Below are 23,607 nucleotides of genomic sequence, written 5' to 3'. Positions count from 1 at the left end.
GATCACATGAATGCTAATAAGTACAGGATGGTCCTGAATGTCTGTGCACCCATGAGCAATTAATGAGTGCATGTGGGCAGGTCAATGAATTTATTGCCAATAGCACAAACAGTCTGGACTAAAATTAGTGTGTTCTCACTGCTATCCTTTTGTTCTGGCTGTTTTTTCTTATCCCAAAGAGATAATTTGGATGCTTCTTTTAGGTTCATTGTTTTTTGTGTATTCTTCTTTAAATCATATTTTTCTTAAATAACTTGAAGAAAATAATGCCAGTCTCATCACATACATTTTTATGGCCATCTAGGTCTCTGTGGAAAGGACTACAGGCCATATTCCAGCCAGGTGACACAGTAAGGGTAATTAGATCCCTGTACTTCATGCAGTTGCTGCCCACATTGATAATTTTGTCTCCAAGTTCTGCTGCCTGATTGCTGTGAGTTATGCACAGGAACACCATGGTGATTGAGTGCTGGAGATCCCAGGACAGCTTCTATTCTTAGTGGTCCAGCAAAACTTATTAAGAAAAGTAATTAGAACAAAGCTCAAGTACATTAGCCTCTTTAATGCTCCTGAATTCTCAGAGCTATCTTCAACACTGGCAACAGCTGTTTCCAGTAGCAAAATTGAAGTAACTTACTTTGTTGAAGTTAACCCCCAACTCTGGTCTTAGTCATGATAGAAGTATCATCCTGTATAACAGTATCAAGACCCAGACAGTTGTAAGGATGGTGGCGTGCTAACTAGTGAAAATAATCCACCTTTGATAAAACAGTTTTCTATGGAGATGCACAAGAAGCAGCCAGAAACACAGAACCTTGCATGGTGGGCTTCTGTGCCATGTCAGCATCTGAAGCTCAAGGACTAGAACATAGATAGTTATTTAACCATTTCATTTTCTTCAGTAGTCCTTTTTTCTTCTTCATTTGTTAAGTCTGTCAGGCTAGAAATGTATTTTCTCTCTGCTTGTACACCACCCAGTGTTATACTCCTGCAAGAAAGTCTCTGCCATCCTCCCAAAGATTCGTTTCTCTATTGGAATCTGAAAGGCAGCCTCAGAACTATTCAGTCTTGTCTGATGAATCAAAATTTTCTTTGGGCTTTAAACTACTTCAAAAATTCAAGAGTCTGTCTTCCTGAGACAGGAATCTTCAGTAGAGATGATGACCTGCAGCAGAGAGATGAGCTCTACCAAAAAGACTACAGGGAGAGCTCTTCCTGAATTTCTTCTTCATATACCGACATGCATTCAGCTTGTGTATTTATTTCCTTCAAAGGAACTCTCTCTGCTAATACTGGTATGGGTTCACAAAAGAGTTAGTGTCTTTTTGTTGTAGGATACTCAGTCAGGTAGGTATGGGGAGTTCTTACCAGGCAGGAAGGTGGATTTCTATGTTTTACAGGCCCAAACTATACACATTCACTTACTGAGCAAACTGACTTTTCTACAAAAGGAACTACAAGCTATTTTTCTTTTCTTTTGCCAATTAACTAACAATTTTTAGGTCTTCTGCCACACTCAGATTTTTTGTCTTTGTTCTCCAGTTGCCTTAGAGAGGTCTTTTGACTGTACTGTTGCTCAAGGTCAGACAGTCATGTCTAATGTCAGTCCTGGCAATGTGGAATCTGTCCAGTGAATTTAATTGAATAACACACATTTGTCCTTTTTGAAATAAATTCCCTAATTTGGGGAAAGCTGCCGAATCACAAGGGTTGCATGGCAGCTCATGTGTCTGTGAGCACTTGAAGGACAGGTCAAAATACCCATCACTGTGACCCACTGATGCTCTGGTGTTTGTTTTCCCTTCTCAGCTGCCTTTAGATCTGTGAGAGGGGTGAAAGATGGTTTTCAATAAGCTGGATTGTTTCTGTGTTGTATTAGATGTGACTCATTTCAGATCCTTGTGTCTTAGGTTTCCAGTGGCACTGCAAATACCACCTTTGTTAATTATAGAAGATTTTCATCAACACTTTCCAAAAGATGGAGAGGAATTGTCCCGGTACTCCTAAAGCAGACTGACTTTTATCTGGCACTACATACATAAAGATTCATGTTAGTTTCACAAGAAACTTTTTAATAAAATACATTGTTTGAATATAAATATTAGAGTAGTCAGAAAAGATTCTGCTGCTACCTGCCTTAAAGTGGTTGCTTCCCCACACTGAGGAACTGAGCTCCAATCCTCAGGCTATTTTATTCTGTAATGCTAATAGCACTAATACAGTATCATTGTGTTTGAGTCTTCAGAGATACTATACAAGCATTTTCTTATGATTCCCTGATCTTTGCATTTATACCCAGCTGTTTGTTATTCAGTTCAGCCATCAGCATCTGAGTCTCAATGGACCATGTAATATGCAGCTGTAGCCAGATGTAATGCTTCCTATTCCTAAATGTTTCTGTTAGAAGCTAAGAGTGGCAGGCTAAAGACTACTGATAACTGTGTTGCTTGCATTAATTTAAACTCTAGAGCTACACTGATTCTGTTTGGCAAATTTATTCCATGGCCAACAAGCAGAGCAATATTTCCAATCTCCATTGTTGCTAGCAGTGTTGACATTAAATACATCGAGTATGTCTGCGCTGATACAGAATGTACTTATAGTGCTAATTCAAATAGGAGAAGGATGTCCAATCTGCATAAACAAATATATTTTCAGATACAGTTCTATTTAAAAGAGATAAAGTCAGAAAGGAGCCTGTTCTAAACAATGACTCCCAATAATTTACAACAGCTCAACAAATCTTCATGCTCTTTAATTTATCGTTTTCTGTGGATAGCTGGGAAACCTCTACGATGGCTTGCTCTGCTCAGCCTTTCTGTCTTGGGTGCTGTGGTCGTAAGGAACTGGTGTCCAATTTTCCTGCTGTGGCTTACTTTGAAGTGTTTGGCAGGCTGTTTTAGTGGGTGATGGGGCTTGCACGCAGCCTCAGAAGAGGTCTTGGTGCAAGTCCTTGATGGTAGTGTGTGGGGAATTGTGAAAAGCCTGTGTTTTGTTTACTGCAAACACCTCAGGACACTGGGTAATCCTCCTAATCCAGCCAGGCTGCTTGGGTTAAGAACAGTGTCTTGCTTTGGGCTTGGTGCATGCTCAGGACGCTGTAGAGCTGCAGGTTTCTGATTCCATACATGTTCATGTTTGGATTCCAGAGCACTGCACAAAGGATTTGATGCGATTGTAATGAATTACACAGGCGAAGTGCTTGTTTGAAATCAACTCCATTAACTTGGAGTACAAGCCATTGCAAAGTCAACAGTTTTTATGAGTGGCTACCACCAACCATCTCTTTTCAAAACACTAATGGGCTGTTTAATTAGGTGATGAAAATTGTTTACAGTCGGTGATCTCAAGTTTTGTCACTTTAATAATGGTAAAATTCAGTCCCTTCTTTGATTCTTGGCAACTCTCACATTGTTTCAAAACCTGCTTACATCTAGTTTAATTCATTTGTGTCTATTAAAATTGGACCTCTCTCATGCAGCAGAGTTAATATTTAACTGCACTGTTGTCATTGTTATAGGTGGAGGATGCACAGCGATGGTTGTTAAGTGTAACATTAAGAGAGAATATTTATATTTACAGAAAATTAATAGTTAGCTCAAAAGAGACCAACTACAGGAGAGTTAAGAAAATCTTGCCAGTAGCATCTGACTTTCAACTGTTCCTGTGTGTCTCTTGGTCGTGGGTTGTGCTAGCTTCTGTTCAGCTCCTGGCTTAACAGTATCTGTCACTGAGAATCTACAAAAGGACAACATACAGAAGCAGCCTTATATGCTTGGTTTTAGTTTTGGTGGCTGATGTAGTTATGGCTGAGAGCAGAAGTTTTCTTTCTCTTAATTTTCTGATACTTATCCTTAGAGGGGGCAACTGGTAAATTGGGAGAGGCTGAAATCTCGGTTCAGTTCTTTGAATGTTGTCATCCAAATGTTGTCTGTGGGCTCCTTTTCCTCCATATCCCATATTCCTACCCAAAATACCTATATGTTCTTTAGGATGGGAACTAATAGGCTAAGCAACAGACCAAAAAAAACCAAAATCAACAACAACAACAGCAAAAATGCACCCAGAACCTACATGGGAAGTGAAAAATGAACTGGAAGTGCACCAGGCAACGCCTGGTTCCATTTCTTCAGGTCAGCATTAATACAATCATGCAGTGTGCTGCGTGGATAATTAAAGTATTTCCACTCTGTTTTCCTTTGTGAAGTTTTACTGAAACAGCCATGTGTGACCACACTTAGGTAAAGGTTGTGATTCAAGTAAGAGACCCAGTCCTATTACCAAAATATGCACAATGACTTTTAAGACCCAATCGCTTTTAGCAAGCCCTGATTTCCTAATGCGCTGCTGTGCAAGTGTTCCTTAGCTCTAAAAATCCATGGAAAGGGCAAAGCTTCAGCTGTAACATTACAGCAGATGTTATTGTGGCAGTTGTTTGAGTGACCACCTAAGCATGTGAAAACCAGAGCAGTGAGATGGCTGTATGCAATGGAGTAAGGCATTTTCAAGCATGACATTACTCTTCTAGGGTGTTTTCCACTGCTGCCGTGTATATTTAGCTTTCTGAAATCGAGGTAAATAGGCAAGCTGTGAATAGTTTTACGCTGGTGTCTCTGACATTCCTGGATGTCTGGAAAGCATTGAGATGCTGGTGTAATTTAACAGGTGGTTTACTGTATAAATAAAATAGGTAAGGAAGAAAGTGTTTATGTTCAAGGATTAGGATTGCATAAATAATTCAAAGGAAATGTGCATTCTTCCATTTTCAGGCTGCTGTATTCTTGGGAAGTTCTCTAAATATGCATAGAAAATGCAAGCAAAATGTTTTTTTTAAATTTCTAACTGCATTTGCAATTTTCTCCCTAGGGAGAAAACAGATGAACTAAAATAAATAGGGTTTATTTTACAGCTTTAAGTGATAAAGAAGCTTGACTTGAATAATAGTAGAAAGTAACAAAAGTTTGCAAGAATCTGTTGCATATCTTTATTATGTAATCAAAACCAAATAGTTGGGAAGGTATTCAAAAGGTAATGTCACACCCTATTAAAATGCTATAGTTAGACATAAGCACGGTTTAAGAGTACCACTCAAACACACTAATAATAAGGGATGTTCTTAACAACCTTTTCTCCCTTCCCTTGTGTCTTAGTTGCATATCCAGAAAATGTTCTTCTTGCTTAAAATGCTGTTTACCAAACTGCATGAAAATACTTACTTTGGGAAGTTTGTTGGTTTTTTTTGTTTGTTTGTTTGTTTTTTGCTCAAGGTAGTATTACTTTTGCTGTTTCAAAGCTAGGAAACAAAGGATAAAAAGGAGACTTTGTATTTCGCTATTCCCAAAGCAGCATTTAAATTGAAACATAATTTTATAAACACTACATCTGAATACCATTTTGCTTTACAGGATCTTTTACCTCTGGGACACTGGCTTGGATCATTTGTTTTGTTTTTTTTTCCTTGCAACAGCTGTTCAGTGCATGAAATAAGCTAGTGGATGTAGTCCAGTTTATAGTGGGAAAGTGTCCATGTCAAAACCACCATCTCAATTGGCACTGAGTAACATCCTTGTCTCAGCAAAACGTCCAGAAATTGAATGAGCATGAATAATGAACCCTTTGCAATTGTCCAGGTCAGGTTGACAGCAATTTTGCCTCTGTGTATTGATAAACTTGGCAAAGGCTCTGCATTTCCAGGAGATCAGAAACCTTTCTTGATGATTAATTCCTTAAAACAAAATGCATCAGGTTTAAAGCTGCACTAGTTCTACTGCTGATAAATACCATGACAGTTTTGGAAACATGCTAATATGGAGAAGATCTACTTCTTACCCTGAATAGTTTTCATTTTAAAATCACAACTAGAGGAGCAAAAAAAGGCAGCTTTTTGTTGCAGCAACCCAGGATTTGAATAGTATAGACTGTCACATGACCTAAATTTTCAATTTTGGGTATCTAAAGTTAGACACTGAAAATCAGGCCAATTATTTTAGTCTTCTTACCCATTTTTTTTTGCAAGCACAGAAATGTATTGTAAAGCCTCATACTCATTTTCTATGGCAGTAATGATAATTTAGTTTTAACTTTGTGCTTTTTCTCTGAGGAGCTCTGAATATTTTTATGAAATGTGTCAATGTCTTGGTTAAGGAAAAGAAATTGATACTGAGACAAAGGGAGGTTGAATCTCTCTTCCTATCTCAATGTATAACTGTCCTTTAAATCCAGCATGGAATCTTTGGTGATATTTGCAAGGAGGATTATTTTTCTTAGCTTCTGCGAGCCATGGAGAGTGAGAAGCTTCAGTTTTGAGATGTACTATTGGAACCAAATGTTGGTGCCTTATATAAAAAGCATGAGGAGTTTTTTTCTTTGGTGCATGTAGTGAGAACATAGGGCCTTGTCAGTACCTTTTTTTCTGGGATTAATGAAGTTCAAGAGGATTCTTTCATGTCTGCAACCTGGAGGACTTTTCTCCTTTCAAGGTCCTGCTTTTCTTTTTTTTTTTTCTTCTCTTTTTTTCCCTTTAATTGAGTTATCAAATTAAACTGTGAAGTCCCCAGGTAGGGCTGCTTAACCTTGATCTTGTCAGGTATTTATTTACTCAGAACTGAACTTTTCCCATTGAAGGGCCAGGTGGGAGATCCTTCCATTGCATGAAAATGAGATGATATTTTTCCATCAGATTTGTCTTCTTGTAGTCCACCTTGATGCAAGTCAAATTAGGTGAAGAAAGCTTTGTTAATTACCTGGTCCCATTTGTTAATTATCTAGTGTGACCCATTTGCCCAGGCTGAGTCCTAGAGTTGCTTTCAGCAATTCCATCCAAACCAACCAGCTGAAAGCAGTAAACTCCAATAGGCTGAGAAAGCTATAGAGGCATCCCAAGCATAAGCCTGTCTCACAAGCTCTTCATCAAAAGCTGAAAGTGAGGATAGAGATTTAACTGTGTGTGGTTTGGGAAACTTCCAGTGAAAATCCTTTCATTTGCAACATGACAGATCTTCGTTTTTTCAGTTGAATTAATAGAAGGATGTCAGATTTCTGTCAAGGAATAGGCCTTTGCTCAGCAGTAGAAGTGAGTAAAATGGAGTCTGGTTGAGATGAACTGCAAGCTACCAGTTGGGCCGCTGTTTACACTCGCTTAATTTGAGTGAGGAATTTGAACACCTGAATCTTTGTGTCAGCTGAGTTCTCCGCCAGCCGACTTTAGTGGTTTCCTACGCAGTGTTGAAAAGCCAGAACCCTTCCATCCCTCCTTCTGAAACTGAACTTAGGACTTATTACTGAATAAATTTGCTTCTCTTTTCAGACTCATTTTAGATTGTAGACTGTGCAAGATCTTCAAAGACCTTTTCCTTGTACTGTGTTCTTACAAAACCTAATTCTGGAGATCCTGATCCATGAAAGCTCTAAATAGCTTCTACAGTGCAAATAATCCTTTGGGAAATATTGATTTAACCCCTATAAAAACAAATGTATTTGCTGGTTGTTGAAAGGCAAAAAGGAGGGGAAAAAGTGTGCATCAAGAAAATGGCATGTGGTAAGCTGCTGGAAAATGGACCAGTCTATTAGGAATTAGTGTTAACAGGCCTCTAAGTTTCTTTCATCAAAATTACTGCAGTAGGAGAAAAAAATAAATAAATAAAAATAAAAACACCCTAAAAAAACCCACTTCACATTTGTGCCTAATTTCACCTCTGTTTATTCTCCCCTCCTGTTCCCTGAAGAATGTAGATGAGGTTTAAGTTAGTCTTAATAGTAATAGGTTTGGAATCTAGCACACTTTCACAAAATTAACTTTGCTTCTGTTGATCTGGGAATTAAAATGCTTCATTAATTTAGCAAGTCCTGGTTTGACAGCCAAATAATGCATTTTGTGACTTGTACTCTTAAGTCTAAAATTCTTATCTGCAGTTCTCCCTGGATGTCTGTGAAATTCAGGGCAGCTAGAGAGCTGCATGGCCTGGAAAGCAGGGAAGTGTGAGCAGATCGGTACAAGTAGCATATTACAGTTTAGTGTGAGTTACTGTGCTGTGTCCAAGCATTTCTTCATAACTGTGCAAGTTGCAAACTATCAAGAACTCTTTGTTTCTCCCTGCCTTTACAGTGTATGTTTGTTATTTTCCTTTCTTGTTTGTTTGTTTCCTCCCTTGCCAATGCAACTGTACATAAGCAAGGACGTTTTCAGTGAAGGGAAAAAGGCTTCGAGGCATGATGGATTGCTGTAATGTACACTGACAAAGGGGGGAGGGAACAAAAAAACAACAACAACAAAACAAAGATACATCTCTGTATTAAAGGAACGTATTTGTCATCTCCTTCATGATGTGGTACTGACTGCTGGGAAAGCAGGGAGCTACCTCTCATACTTGTATAGCTGAGAACTTGGTGACCATTCTGAGTGTTCTCATGTTGGTAGTTCTGACCACTCTGGAATGCTCTCTGTTCTTATCCTAAATATAATTATCCTAAAGATAACACTAAAAACTTCGAGGAGCATGATCCAGGCTTGTAGACTGTGCTGTTCTGTCAAACCTACCTGCAGAGGACTACCGTGGTGCTTTGGAGTCTTCCCTCTCAGAGAAAACAAATCTCTTTTTCACATCTCTCGTAAATATATACGATGCCCCAAATCACTTCTGTTTGTATTCTAAATTCTCATGAATTGCTCCAGTTCTGGGCTGTAGGACTGCACTCAAATTGCCTGGGCACAACCCAGGCAAAAGGCTACTAAATGCAACTACAAAACGACCTCTGGATCCTCAGGGGTTCGTAAAACTAATCGTAAAGAACAGAAATATAAAACAAGGAGAAATAGTTTTGTTTTATTGGTGTCTAAAAATGCTTTCTTCCCTTTTGTGTCACCTCAAAATTGAGTGGTCCAGCAGTTTTACAATGAAACGATGTAAAAGTAGGTACTGGTTTCCCAGTATGTGGCATCCCTGAATTCCAGATTAGGTGAAAAGGTTCAGGCAGTTCAGTAACCCAACTGGATGAATGCCCTTCAGTGTTTTGTTAGCATGCCAAGTGTACTGCAGTATGCCAAAACCCAGTGCAGTAGATTCAGTTTAATTTGCACCTTGTTTTTCTGCAAACTATTTGTTAAGACATCCACATCCCTACTAAAATGTCACACAAAGCTGATGCACTGCAAAGTTCTTTTTGCGTGCCCTGCCGAGGAAGAGGGATTTTTACCCACACTAAATGAGTGAAATTGTTCAGATTTCTCTGTTCTAATTATCACAAGATGAGTTTGTAGGCTCTGTAGCTGAAGCTAGTCGTGTTTTGTTTTGGAAGGGACATGGACTGTAAGGTGAGGTATGTTTTCATGACATAGCACCATGAAATGTGTTTTGCCATGCATTGCTTTATTATTATTCTTTTATTTTTAACGATAGCTTTTCTTTAATCTGTTTCTGTTAGCAAAATTCAATATCACCGCCTGTTTTGGAAGGGGTGGGAGAAGAGTTAATTTTGCTCTCCTGTTGTCTAGGAAACAGTGGTAGTACTTACTTCCCTTTTGAAAATAGATAGTGAATTCCACATTCAGGGAGCAATGAATAAGATAAAAAGCCACAGATTAGAAACTTGAATTAGACACCATTTGAGAGTGCAAAGATAAGTTAGTGCTCAGTGGAAACTTTCAGGTTGCACTGAAGTGAGTGAGAGTGGGGCTAAGATCAGTTTTTAAAGACAGAGCTCAGGGTTTTAATGCTCTGGACATTAGGCATTAATTCAGTGAAGCATTTAACTGTATGCTCGTTTTCATGATAAAAGTGCTGCCTCCACAACTAAGGATGTTGTCCAATTTGTACATTAAGTACTTTGTCTCTCACCACTCAGGGAATTCAGCTCTGTGCATTTAGTGCACAAAAAGAGGAGAGGGAGAGAACACCAGCAACTGCAGTTTGGGTGCCTGTGCTGCAAACAAGCCATCTATCTAACTCAGGGCTATAAATACTGATACTGGAGACAGAGTTAATGACTGGGAACAATGGATCAGGATTTTAAGAAGTGTCAACAGCTGATGTGATGGGCAGTAAATGACAAGTGCATTTCAGTGCAAGACTGAAATGCTTGGAATTAAACATGGAATGAGGAACTTGGGATAGGGAAGTAAAAGAGAGTGAGAGCTGTATGCAGCACTGTGTGTTTGACTGGAAATGTAGGTTATGTACTTGGTACTAATTCATGTCCCAGCGAACAGAAAAAAAAATCTCTCCTCAATTCAGATGGGGCTTGGGCTGTAGATTTTTCTGACTAAAAAGCTCTGGATAATTCTTTTCTTATGTATTATTAATAGTTCTATTACATTAAATCTTAGGTGCTCAGAATGATCCTCTGGAGGTGTTCCTCCCTCTCTCTCTCTTCATTGTTCCCAGCTGAAGTCTGTGCTCCCGGGTAGGTGAATCTGGGCTTTGAGAACAGGCAGGCAGAGGCCAATGAGAAGCATGATCCATGCAACTAATTTTGGGTGAGCCATTCAGCAAGTGCGTTTTCAGGAGGCATTTTAGCAAAGTCAAGGAGGTGCTGCCCTCCAAAAGGAACAGTTTGAAAAATTGCAGAGTCCTGGAAATAAATGCTACAAGAAAATGAGTGGAAAGGGAGGGGAGCGATAGAAAGAGGAACATTTTGGAAGTGATTAAGCACAAGGAAGCTGATAAGGAGTGAAGAATGGATATTCTGAATGTGTTTGAGGGTGCAAAAAAAGGGCGGTCTCAGAGACTAATGCAGATGAGAAAATAAATCTCCTGTTGGGATTTGTCATCGCTGTGTCGTGATTAAAAAGGAACTCCTCCCAAACCCAAGACAAAAAAAGAAAGTAATGGAAAATCCTCTTGGCTGTTCTTTTGTTCTGCTGTTCACAAGCAGGTCCTTGTAAAAGTGCTCAGTGCTGCACAAATATACACGCCATGCTGACTAGTAAATTCCAGCTCATTGTGAGACATGTTTTGGAAAAAGAAATGGAAAATTAAGAAAATTAAAAAAAAAAAAAAGAGAGAATGCTCAAGAGGATTTGTGATGGGTTTGCAGAGTGGAAGTAGGATGCAGGCTCCCAGGTTGGAAGAGGTTTGTGAAATGGCAGTCAATTAAAATGATAAGTGATAGGGGACTGACAGCCTGCATGTTTTCAAATAATTGAGCTATAGCTTGGAGTGCAGTGGTGAGCTACAGCATTTATTTGGATGTCCTCCTATGGTAGTTGTTAGCCACCTTTTCCCTATCTATAGAGCAGGAAGAGCCCTAATGACAGCAAATATAATGATGCCTTCAGGGATGCTTAAGGAGGAACATGGCTTCTATAGCAAGGTGCAGCCTGCTTCCCTTCATCTCTGTTTTGGCGGTGTGCAGAGCAGCCAAGGACATGCCTCAGAGGGGCTGTCAGCCTCCCCAGCACCCATCTTCCCCTGAACTTCCCAGAGCTGATAGACAATTAGCAGTTGCTCCTGGGTGCAGGGGGGGAGCTCCATCACCTTGGGTAGGGACAGCAGCCATTTGGCCTCCAGTGTAAAGAAAACAGAAATGTAAGTAACCCTTCAGCACGAGCTGGGCATTTCCCTGCACAGGGTCATGGAGCAGGTCCTCTGCAAGAGTCATCCACACCTGTGATGAGCTTTCCCAATGCTGCACTTGCTTTGTTTCACTCTGACGTCATCTTTCTTGGGCTGCTGCAAGCTCATGTAACTGCCCCAGCCATTTTCATGGGGAGAGCTGCTGACCAACCCTGCACACAGGTGCAGCTTTGGTTGATGCTCTCGAGTTGGGTAGCACTGACCTCCTGAGCAGAGCTGGGAAAGGTAAAGAGAGGGAAAAAGTTGGAGCGTGAGGAAAGTCACCCTGCAGCATCTGTGTTTATGCTTCTCCCTTAGAGATGCTTGCAGGAAAAAGACAAGCTTGATGGATGGTTGTATTTGCAGGAGGATGGAATGTGAAACAAGTAGTACTGCCACTTAATAGACACTGTTTTTGAAGGTAGTGCTCCTGCATGGATGTACTTGCAGGCTTTCTTCCTGACTGCCACAGGTCATGATAACAAAAACAGGTAGGGTGGAAGATACTGTGGAATGAGCTGTGAACGTGCAAGGTGAATGCCAGCATTGCCACCCATCTGCTGTTGCAGTTGACATTGTGGTGTTTAATTAGAAGAACTAAGTGCCTTTCCCAGCCAAAATGCCAACTCTTACAGTGGTATAAGCATTCACCCTGTGTAGTGTCCAGTTATGTTACAGCAGTGGGTTTCAGTCTATGGGTCCCTAAATATCAGTTTTCTTGAGAGAGGATTAAAAGAGGAATTATCTGCCTTGACTCAAGCACACTCAGAAATCTGAGGTTGCACCCTGGAAAGCTTCTGTTTCCACAGAAGGGCAATGGGAGCACCAGGGGAGTGATGGGGACTGTCCAGCTCTTTGAGATGCAGATGTGAGATCAAACAAATGGCCCCGAGGTATCTGCTTCTGTTCATTTATTACAGAGGCCTACATAGTCTGTGGCACAGGGACTTCTGACATCTGAGATGGGACAAGGTGATAGGTGAGGATTTCTCATGCCATGAGTAGAAACCAGAAAAGAGAGGCAGTTTTAAAATGTGCTGCTTTAGTGAAAGGTTTCAAGGCAAACTAATATTGAAGTCCTTGCATAAGGTGATCCACGAAGATGCTGGCTTTCAGAAGCTCAGAAGAAGATCATGGTTGTCTGTATACAAAAAGGGCAATGTATAAAAATTATATATTTTTTAAAAAATCACAGAACTGTAGGGGTTGGAAGGGACCTCCAGAGATCATCTAGTCCAACCCCCTGCCAAAGCAGCTCCCTAGCCCAGGTTGCACAGGTAGGCGTCCAGGCGGGTCTTAAACATCTCCAGAGGAGACTCCACCATCTCTCTGGGCAGCCTGCTACAAAAGGCTTTTAAAAATTCAGAAATCAGAGTCAAAAAAGAAAAAGAAGGTGAGCTGAGAAGGAACAGAGGGACTTCAGGATTTTCTTTTTTTATTTTATTTTCATTCTAATGGTCAAAAAAGCTTTGTGCAAGACATCTCCATCACCAACCTTTAAGATACTGTCCTATACAGTGACTAATCTCCCTGGGATGAGCTGTTTGCTGTGATCATGCTAATTTCTGATGATTGTTCTGAAGGTGTATTTTCTTTCCATGCTGATAGAGACTGTATTAGCCAATAAAAATAATTAAATTTATATTGTCTCGATGTTAATGGTGATTATGCCCTCTAGGTGAGAAAAGAATGCTTCCTGATGAACAGAAGCCTATATCCTTTATTCAAATTAGTAAATTTTTCTAATTTCTGCAAAAGTGGACTTACAGAGAGTGGTATCTACTAAAAATGGTCACTAGAAGCCTTTTCCTGAAGTAATTTATAATATGCTTCCCTGTATTTTGCCAACTCTAACAAACTCTCCTTTATGTCTAGCATGACTGTAATTGGAAAGCTAAGTGATTTATAAATTTTTAAGAGGTGGTGCATATACCTAATCTAAAGGTATATGGGCTCTTTCAACTTGTGCACCTGCTGTCTGGGCGCGGACAGTGCTGCATCATGACTTGCTCGTGATTCCACTATCAAAACTGGAAAAATCTGTCTGCCTATTAGGGCAGCTCATTTTAAGTTAGTGTTGATAAGAGGTCATCACCCCAACAGCCAATTGCTCTTGATTTATGCAAAAATGGTGAAAGCAGAGGTAAGGATTTTGCAGCAGTGCTTAGCATTGACCTCTGAATCTGAGCATGCTGAGTTCTGGTTCATTTTCTTCATGCAGAAGGATAAACCTGTGACTGCACAAGGGTGCAGTATGGTCTTGAATGATGGTAGCTTTCAGTTACATCAGACTTCTGAGCTGCTTTTCATCCCTCACCAACACCCTGGAGAAATGAAGTCTTTCTGGGGAACAGTTGGCCAATAGGTTCTTTCCTTCCAGCTGGGACTTCTGGGCAGCAGGGAGCCAGGGATGGAATGCTGCTGGGTGCATTCATACCACGGGAGTTTGGTATCCAGGGACAGGATATTGATTTCCACAATGGTACAGTTGCTCATGAGATTGTGGAGTTGCCTCTGAAGGACTTCATGTGTGGATACCAATTACAGGAATGTAAGTTTCAAAATGTGGATGAAAAGAATTTCATGCTATTCCATTCACCTTTAGTCCTTGCTAACGTCCAGATCAGGAGTTCTGTGTTATTCTCTCTTCCCTGGCACAGAGGGCACCTGAAAAATAAGAGAGATTCAGGAGAAGCTGCTCTCTGTCCTGCTTTGGTTGTGTCTTCGTTGCTAGAGAAACACAAAATCTTGGGCTGGGATCCTAGGCAGAATAAAAGCCTTTCAATTAATATTTGATCACATTTAAAGGAGGGAGAAGGAGGGACCTTGTAAAAACCCTGTTCATCCACTAGAGAGCATATAGGCAGTGCTTCTCCTTGGAGAAAAATAAAAATGTCAAGCTCTTATTATACAAAATAATGCAATGCAGTTAAAATGTTTACTGTAGTTCAACCATTTGTTGTCACTTAAGTGAACAGCATATGTGAAAACTGGGAGAAGATTTTGCAAATAATATAACTTCCATGTTCTAAAGCCTCTTATGTCCTTGTTAGTGTTTAATATCTTCTTGTTCTTAAGAGCTTTCCTATTCTCCCCATGGAAATAGTAAATCATTTGCAAAGTTCATGAGAAATCCAGGAGTGGACTTGAGAAGGTGCAGAACAGATCTTTGCATGGGCAGTTCATTGGTTTTTAGAGAACTCAGGTATTTCAGTTCGAGCTGATGTGGTTGAAAAGAAGCTTCTGAAAACAACCTGGTGTGAGTGCTCACTGCAGATGATGCATGCAAGAAGCTGGTGCTGAGAAGGTGATGTTTTTTGAAGTCTAATGATATTAATGTTGATTCGTAAATATTTCATTAGCTGTTACTCTTCTGTAGAGATTTTAGTGCCTGAGTTATGGAGCACAGTTTTTCTCCCTGATCTGATTTCAGTTTTTATCCTCTAAACTGCTGCCTTGTTTGTATGTAATACATGTATGTAACTTTAAATCCAGACCTTAGGGTTTTGCATGCATTAAACACGTGGTGGTAGACCCTACTAATTAATTAAACTCCTTTTTTTTTCCCCCCTTGGGTATCAAATTTACTTTTTCCTGGGGCAATAGTACTGTTTGTTAATCCAGTGCATGTTATAGGCATGTTATAGTGGAATAACCTGCTGACTTTCTCTGTTGCCCTAGTTAACCTTATTCCAGTTACAGATCACTTTGCTTACACTTGTAACCTGTCGTGAGAGCTAGGCATGAAAAACAGTGTATACCAACCAGGTAACTCTTGTGGTTCGTGTGTTTTCCTCTGTTTTCTTTCTCTCTTGATGTCTTATTTTGTGAGTGGTAAAATCTTTTGTAGCAGGTTTGGTATGTTCCTATAGATCAGCATGGTTTTGGTGCAGCACGGGGTAGGTTCATTCCGCAGCCTTTCCTACTACTTGGCAAAATGTTTCATTTTCTACTTTTCGTGGGCTACCAATGAGAGTGAATAGCTGGCAAAATGTTTGGGTGGTATTTAGAAGGTGAATGGATTTCTACTGCAAATAATGAACGGTCTGGTCAGAATTTTATAGATGTGGTTTGCCCTTGGCATCAGGCAAAACTTTGCCTTTTGCAAGTGATCGATTGATCCACTTACATTATAACCTGGAGTTAGGAGCAGAATTGTTTGTTAATATCTCTCACTGCAATAAAATGACTGTTAAAGTCCATTACTTTTCTGGGGAAAAAAATTAGATGTATTTAATTTTAGCTGCTTCAGTAGTGCACTGGTGCATATATAAATCCTGATGAATGAAATCAAACAATTAGGATTGGAAATGAATAACACAAGGAATGCAGTCATTTCAGAGTTTGCATTTTGATTCTGATTGATTTTTCTAATATTTGCTAAGTGCATATATGCCAGTGAATGCTCTATATCTTCTGTATTTTTAAAATGCCATCGTGTTGACTTCGTGGCATATAGCTCTGTTATTTGACAACCTATTCTGATTAAATTTCACTTCTCAGAAGAACTGCACCGTTAAAACAGCTGGTGTAGAATTTAAGTATCTCTATTCACTTGTTTTCAAGTTTGTTTGGTGTTTTTGTTGTTGTTTGGTTTAAATTATATATATATACAGTCAGTTTAGATTTCAGGGAAAGAATGACAGCGAGTATTTTGTGTGTATACGAGTGAAAATGTGAAGATATCTGCCTTACAGTTTTGTTGTTGTTTTAATTGATATTTGGATGATAGAAAGCTAGCGTACGACAATAAAGTAGACCAGCTTTCCCAGCTGGATGTCATATTTTACAAAGTATGTAACCAGAGAAACTGTGAATTATGTAAACTGCTAAATAGGATTCTGGGTGTAACATATTACCAGGCTGACTGGAAGATACCGCAGATCACTTGCACTTTCTGAAACAGCGTTGTTCTGGCTGATTCTCAGAAGTGCTAAACTTTGTTACTGGGGAGGGGAAAAAAACACAGTGATTGTTTGTCATACTTCTGCTTTCCTATGGTGAAGAAGTGGGAAGCTCAGGAAGGTTGAAACAAGTGATATGGAGCACCACTGAGCTGCTGGGTGCTGCGTGCCTGCTCCTCTGCCTGCAGGTAGGGAAGGGGTGAGCGGGCTGGCCTGGGGCTGCTGGCGGGCACAGGTGTTGTTGTCCAAGACTGGCAAGATAAGCACTCCGCGAGTCAGTTTGGGGTGGTGGTTTTGCTTTATGTGCTTTGTCACATCACCAAAGAATGCAACTTACCTGAAACAGGCATTCTAAATGTTGTCCTTGATATAAAAATTTTTGCTTTCCATGCTACGTCTGTGTCTCCTGCCGTGCTGGCCGTGCTGCTGGATCACATGCAGCACATTATTTATTGACCACCCTGAATGTGTTAGATGCTGCACGAAGGAACTTATGCATTAGCATTCACGTTCTGGCAGAAGATTGTACCCATTGGAGGGTGTGCACGTTGGTTTAGTCTTGGGAGGAAAGACTCTCTGAAAGGTTCAGATGTAGAGAAAAGCTGTGCTTCTGTTTTGAGTGTGTTGCCACGCAATGCATTAGGCTGTGCTTACACAAAGCTCCCTGCTCAGAACAGGTCTATTGGAGTCATAGTAGGTATGAAATCAGTGTTTGTGAAAGGTATGCATGTTAAAAAATACTCATATCTGTATTTTGTCTCAACTAAAAACAACAAAACAAAATTGCTGATGTGAGCTAGGCTTCCTACTCAGAGACATTTTATAATTCAGGGCTACTGTGTGAGTGAAGAGCAGGCCCAGAAGACAGCATGAAGTGGGATGGGATGGGTTGAAGTGTGTTGAACTTTCTAGGCCCAATGCCTTCTTCTTTGCAAAACTCCATGACTTTCCTTCCTCATCACTGTTTTTCCTTGCTTTGTGATTAGGATCAAGGTCTCAGCAAAGTGAAGAGGTGGAGCAAAGTGGTGGAGAGACAGCAAGGCCAGTCCTGAGGCAGATCTCTGTGCTGTCACTGGTTCTGGAGGTAGGAGTCAGGCTGGGGGTGACAGGCAGACCTCTCAGTCTGCAGACAGTCCAACTTGCCTGGCTCTCTGTTAACTGGAGAGGACGCAAGATGGTTACAATACTATCATGGTTCTTTCTGTTTCCTTCTATTCCTGGGCTTTGGTTCTCTTTTCAGTTTTTCTGAATCTTTTTCGAAGTTGGTGATGCCAGGCAATGGAATGACAGCCCTCTGCTCATCAGACTTATCAAGCATTTTATTTCTGGGATGTGGTTCGCCACACTTCTGTATGTGTATGGTAAGGACAGTGGCAGTTCTGCTCACACCTTAGAATGACTGGATCGTCGAGGCTGGAGAAGACCACTAAGTACAGCAATCCACCTTGACCTCAGTGAATTTTAAACCTCTTTTTTCTTATAGAGCAAGCCAGAGATTTTCCTGCTCTTGCAACTAGCCGAAGGTACTTTCTTTCAAAATCCCAATTGAAGAACAAGAAAATAGTCAAAACTAGAAAATACCTGCTCCATTCCCTTACAAGACCAGCCTGCTGACAGATTAAGGAAAGCTCTGATGTGCATCTCCAGGAAAGTTTAGATTTCATCCCATCAGTATTTTCCTAGTTAGAACCTTGTTCAAAGAATGTCTTATGAGCTTATAGAGAAGGCCTGATAGGTACTGTATATTGGGAACTGCTCTTGCTCATAAACCTAAGTTTTGGCGAGGACAAAGGAGAGTGCTTTTGCAGTGGTATGTCATGAGAGCCTCCTGCTGCTGCAGGCCATGACCTTCACATGGGAAACTCCATTACAACATGGAGATAGAGCGAACTATGGTGTGGGTGTCCATAGCTGTGTATATATTCCAATTTTAAGCTGTAAGATCTGAATAGCTTGGCAAAAATGACAAAAGAGCAACTTCAATTAATGTTGGAAGGAGGTTTTCTTTCTTGAAGAACCTATACAAAATGAACAAAATTTTGCATCAAAATCTTGGGAACCTGAAAACTTGTCTTTTCTCATCCTTCCTAGAAATCCTTTGCTTTTGTTTAAAACACAACTTTGTCCCCTCAATACAGTTATTTTCATTTACAAGTCAATCATTTTAATTCCCATATGAACCTCCATCTTGGTTTAATATATGGAATATCAATCCAATACCATTTAGTCACTGTGACCAAAATCCAGAAAGCTAGAAAGTAGCACTGAACTTGTGTTCATCTCTTCAGGAAACATGGAGTACCAGGAATTGCTGGGCAATGAAAAGCCATCGGGGTTAGCAACACGGTGTTAAAAATTCAATCAACTTGAATTTTCAGTTGCTTCCATGATTTTGAGCTGTTAGATTCAAAGTACAGAATGCATGTAAATTTTTCAGTCTAGGTCTCATCATTTAAAACTTTTCTTTCTATAAATGTGAGAATGTGTCTCCACTTAATCATTTCTCTAAGATTATAGGCCTTTATTTAAAGACAAAAAGTAAGAAAAATATGAAAGATTATTTTCTTGCTTACTTCCAGAACTTGGTCTGCATCAACATTCAGCCACCTCAGCTTTTCCAGATTTCCTTTCTCAGTCATGTTATGCAGTGAGTTCAGTACTGCTTTTCCAAATTAGTTAACCTTTTGCCCTGTAAATATTCTTTGATGGAAATTTTTGTTGTTTGGCTTAGGTTGCTGATTGTCAGCAAATAGAGGCAGATAATGAAACCCCGCTGCCAGCCTGTGGAGGAAAGCATTAAACCCCAGCTGTACTTCACACTTTACCCGCCTTTAGCTTCCCCATCACATACCATTACACTCGATTTATCCAATGTAACGTGATCATCATACAAAGACAAACCAAGCTGTCATAAGACCTTTCTTTTCCAGCTGTCTTTTCCCCTGTCCAACAAATAACTCAGATGCAAAACTTTCGAAGTGGAGCCAGCACTCAGCGTGGGCAGACTGAATTTGGTTGGGACAAAAGTGGATTTCTTTTTTTAATCCTCCTACTCTCAGAGTATTGTTTTCTGTTTTCTTTTATGTAATGTTAGCTATCTTGATTATCTGAAGAAGCCAGCAGCAGCAGTCAGGCCTGTATGAGCGTATCCTGTTGTCTACGTATTTCTTCATTGGCATGTGAATGCTCTGGGACACTGCCTGCAGCATCTCAGGCTTTCTTTTGGAGAAATCACAGGGGAAAATTCTGAACTGCCTTGAAGCTAATTATTTGAAAGCTAGGCAAGATATATGCACAATTTTTCCATAGTAAATTCCACTTTTCTCTTCATGAACTCTGGTATAGAACAGCTCTTGTTACTAATCATTGTGTTTTATCAAGCTTCCATTGAGTTAAGTGAAGGAAAATATTCAGAGGCCTTATAGAGTGCAGTAAGTTGTGCCATTGGGCTGCTATTTTCAGGTCATTAAAAATAATATTGTACCTGTGTAAGTCTTTAAATTGATTGGGAAAACCTAAGATTTAGATTTGTAGTGGATGTTTTGGATGCATCAAAAGCATGACTTGCAGTCAGAAAGCAAGTGTCCTTGTCAGCATTTCAGTAGAGGTCAGAACAGAACATGAGAACTTAACTTACATATTCATAATTGCATAAAATTATCACAAAAGGTCTCCTATTATACACTGTCCATTTACATGCTTAGTTAATAGTTTAGTGGACACCATAGAGATGGCAGCAGGTTTTTTTTTTTCCAGACAAGGGTATTAGTGTAATCTTTTTCTGTGTAATAAGGGACATGGGTTTAATGCCTAAAGAAGAGAAACATTATTTGTCTTTTGAAAAAGAGGAAATCCTAGAAATACTCCATCTACCTATACACATACACTGACCAGAGATGTGAACAGACCTCCAAACACAGATGCCATTTTATATTACTATCTGTAAGTCTATGAGCACCTGCCACCAAAACAAAGGCGTCAGAAAAGAGGAAGTTTGCAAGTTTTAGAAGAGGTTTTGGAGGCATTTGAAAATGTGAATGTTCAAGTCAGTTAGAGTTAGCTTGTTGGATAGATAGTTACCTTAATAATTTTAGAGTTAGCACGTTAGATAGATAAGTCACCTTCATAATTATGAGTGTAAGGTGATTTCATAATGACGTGGAGAAAGGAAACTGAGCAGGAAAATCAAACAGAAGCTAATGTAAACTTAAATAAAAACTGTGTTTTTCTTGAACAGCTTCAGGCCTTACAAGGAAGTAAAAATTTGTGGTAGTGAAGTCCAAAGGTGCAGCCACCTGAAGATGAGGAAAATAAGGTGTGATCCATTATTTCCCAGTTTTCAGTGAGACTTTTGTTACTGATATGGGTGCAATAGGAACATTTGAGACTCTTGGCTCAAATCAGCTCCCTATTGCCCTGAGCACAATGTTAAAAATGCTCTGAGCTGCTCAGTTTAAACACAGCAAAGCTCAGCCTAATGGAAGAAGCAGTTATTCACATCCATTCCTGAGAAGAGATGAAAGAGTTGCAGAGCAGACAAAATTTCAGAGGTGAAACAAAAAAGATTTGGCTGCTTCCTAATGGAAGTAAAGCCTTCAGTTTGGTTTCCCCTCTTCACTAGGATAGGGTTCAGCAAAATTGCTTGACCTTTGCTACCACGTCTGCAGAGGTGATGAGCCCCCACGCACTGCAGTGCTTGCAAGCAGCCAAGCTGCACCAAGCATGTTATCATCTACACAGAAGATGATATGCAGTAGCTCTGGGGGGAAAATAAAATCAATCCAAGAAGCAGCGTGTAACTACTGTGAAACACGGGGCCTACGCCAGACTCCTGTGGCCCCGGGAGGGCAAACAAAATGGGTCAAATGCAAATTCATAGGAAACAAGAGGCAAGCACTGAACCAGGAGAGAGTGGAAGTCTGAAGGAGGGGTGCGGTGGGGCCCACCAGGGCTGTGTCCTTGGGATTCTGGGCATCTCAACGGTGCTGTCCTGAGCTGGTGGCTCCTTCCTCCAGTGCAACCTCTTGCCAAAGGGAGCTGTGAGGTTTATGAATGCCTTGAATTGCAGCCAGGTAATTACCTTCAGGAAGATTTCATTTTGCTAAATGTTAATCCACAGAGGGAGAGAGAGTGAGGAAGAAAAGGGGGGAAAAAAGGAAATTTAATAGCATGATAAACAACCATTTCTATTTGGAAGCCTTATAAAGGAAGCTCTAGGTGTGATCTTCAGAGAAATATTTCATTTCTGTAAGTGCTAATTCTAGGAGGACACTTTCCCTTGGAGGATATACACAATGTCCACATGAGAGACCTAACACACTGCACTACCCAAAATTAGCTTTGAAGAGCATTGGCTGACTCTAACAGCACTGCTTGCCAGATCATTGCTTGTGTCTCTTGAAGAAGCAAAAAATAACACCTCCACTGAAGAGTCTGTTTCCTCAAGTTTACTTTCAGGTTTAGTTTTTTACTTCTATTAATTTATTTCCTGCATTCTGTTAAAAGTGGCATTTACAAGTAGGGAGCATTAAAAAGGTTTCATTTGGAAAGCAAAGCAAAAGAAACAACAACAGCAAACACCTCTCTGCCTATATTGATGGTGCATTTTACCAGAGATTTATGTTTTTCACATCTGCTGCCTTGCCATTATAGTTTTGATCTTGCATGGAGAATTGGTACACAAGACGTTCTCCCAAGCTGGAGTAGGAGATCTTAATATTTCTGATTTTTATTTCTCGTTTTTTTTTCCCAAAAGAACACTGAAACAGTCTTTATTTTTATGATGCCACAACTAGTGGTGAGTTTGACATTATCACATTAACTGCTAATGTATAAATGCAACACTAATGTACTAGAATTAAAACACTGTATAATGACCTTCCCTTGGTTCAACCATTAAAAATACATTAATATGCTTTCTTGCAAGTTGGACCTAATGCAGTTTATTCATCAGTAACTGTTCTGTGGTTTTTTTGTTTTTATTATTATTATTTATGAATATCTACTTATTTTCTGGAAAATTATTCCGACTTGATTTTTCACAAAATAAAACCATCAACATATCAGGCATGCTTACGTGGCCTTTATTTAGAAAAGCAGCAGCCAGAATAAGGAAACGGAGTCTCCCTTGTATTCAAGTACTCATGTTGGCCAGCTTTCTCCAGTACTGTGTGGTTCAACATGCCCATTTGTAAAATTAGTATATTACCCATCTCACATGTAAATTGAGATTTAATTAACAGATGTGTGTAACTGCTTTCACATCCTCCTAAGAATCGCACTACGTGAGAGCGAAGCAGTTGTTGCTGGGAGATGGGAACAGCACTAAGGCAAAAGCTTTGCTGGAGGTGGGGAGGGGGATTTCTGGTGCTCTTTTATGCCTGTGTTTTCTCTTTTTATTGCTACTTTTCTACTTCTTTGCAACTCTTTGTTTTGAAGTGTGTGGGGCATAAGTTTTTGGTTGGCTTTTCGTTTTTGGTTTGTTGGTTTTATTTTTGCTATCTCGCATATAATAGCTGCTATTTCACATTTCCCCTTCCCCGCCTCCCATGCACCAAGGTTTTAAAGCCTTAAAAAGCAAGCTCGGGGTTGAACAAAAAGACTGCTGGAACAGCAATAGGCATGTCGCAGCACCCTTGAAGAGAGCAGCTGTCAGGACACAGGAGCTGAAAATGCAACCACATATGCAGCCTACAGGAAAGCTTGGCCTTGGGCGTTTTGCTTTCACTTTGCTCCTGGTAACCCTTTGCATGCTGCCAATGATTTTTAAAGTTGGGGGAGCGCGAAGTCAGAGAAAATTCTCTGTGAGCAATTTCTGGCAAAGGAAAAGCAACTCGTAATAGCTGTATGGGTCACAGTTGTGAAGTACAAGCAGCTCTGCATTTCGGCAGCTTGGCTGTTATCTGATTGTGAGCTTCCTCAAATGGGAACTGCTGCCGACCCAATTTTAATCAGTTGCAATTTTGCCTTTACATCTAAATTAGAATAACTTGGATTGAACAGGAAATGAAATGTCTGCTCAGAAGTGTTTCTGTAAAGCAGCAAATTTCTTGCTTTAGTTTCATGGAGCATCTCCAGTCTGACACTCCTCATTTTACCCAGATAGTTACTGGGGCTGTAACTCAAATGTATTTTACATCAGTCTCCTGATTGTG

The 23,607-nt window shown here is 40.1% G+C and overlaps 1 protein-coding gene across 8 annotated transcripts in view; it reads left to right on the top strand.

Annotated features, from left to right (window-relative positions):
• The window catches only part of CELF2 (CUGBP Elav-like family member 2), a 375,872-nt gene that overhangs the window by 146,752 nt on the left and 205,513 nt on the right, over window positions 1–23,607 (top strand). Inside the window, exon 1 of one of the 8 annotated variants that reach the window (XM_065743751.1) lies at window positions 16,276–16,641. The exons of the other annotated variants lie outside the window; for them this stretch is intronic. The gene's annotated coding sequence lies outside the window, so the exon portion shown is untranslated. Of the gene's footprint in view, window positions 1–16,275; window positions 16,642–23,607 lie in introns of those variants that run through there. 8 annotated transcript variants of the gene reach the window in all.

The sequence above is a fragment of the Cyrtonyx montezumae genome, unplaced genomic scaffold (assembly GCF_038088225.1).
Source record: "Cyrtonyx montezumae isolate F1298 unplaced genomic scaffold, pur_monq_1.0 scaffold_3, whole genome shotgun sequence".
NCBI classification, from domain to species: domain Eukaryota; kingdom Metazoa; phylum Chordata; class Aves; order Galliformes; family Odontophoridae; genus Cyrtonyx; species Cyrtonyx montezumae.
This window is presented reverse-complemented; position numbering and strand designations above follow the sequence as displayed.